Below are 551 nucleotides of genomic sequence, written 5' to 3' on the forward strand. Positions count from 1 at the left end.
ATATTCAGGTGGCAAGCCTTCTTTTCTGGGAGATATCTGGAAGGACTTTACATCCAGGAGCACTGCTATTACGGCCAATAATAGTTACTTTGTGCTCAGTACGTGTCTGGCACCCAGACGCATGCAGCTGTCACCGTGGTCAGCGTATGATTCCCAAGCTGTGGCCACAGCAGTCACCTGTTAAATGGCAGGTTCCAGGGCCCTACCCCAGACTTCTGACCTGGAAACCTGCGTTTAGTAAGGGCCCTGGGAAATTCTTGGGTTCAGAAACTTTTGGGAAACACCGACCTTCTCCAAACCCTGAACGAGGCTGTTCAAACCTGACATTCATTCCTTCGTTCGTTCGTTCGTTCGTTCCCTAGGTCATTCTGCGTTTGTGGAACTTGTACGGAACATCACCTCGTTCACTGATCTGCCCCCTGTGTTGCTCCCAGGATCACAGTTCACGGTTCCCAAGTGCCCCTCTGAGCCTGAATCGCCCTCTCCCTGCCACCGCTCCTCCTATGCTATCTCTGCACTCTGAGAACCCGCTTTTTCTCTCCTAGGTCCCA

Source organism: Sturnira hondurensis, unplaced genomic scaffold, assembly GCF_014824575.4.
Source record: "Sturnira hondurensis isolate 20B ecotype Veracruz unplaced genomic scaffold, ASM1482457v3 Scaffold0018337, whole genome shotgun sequence".
Classification (NCBI taxonomy): Eukaryota; Metazoa; Chordata; class Mammalia; order Chiroptera; family Phyllostomidae; genus Sturnira; species Sturnira hondurensis.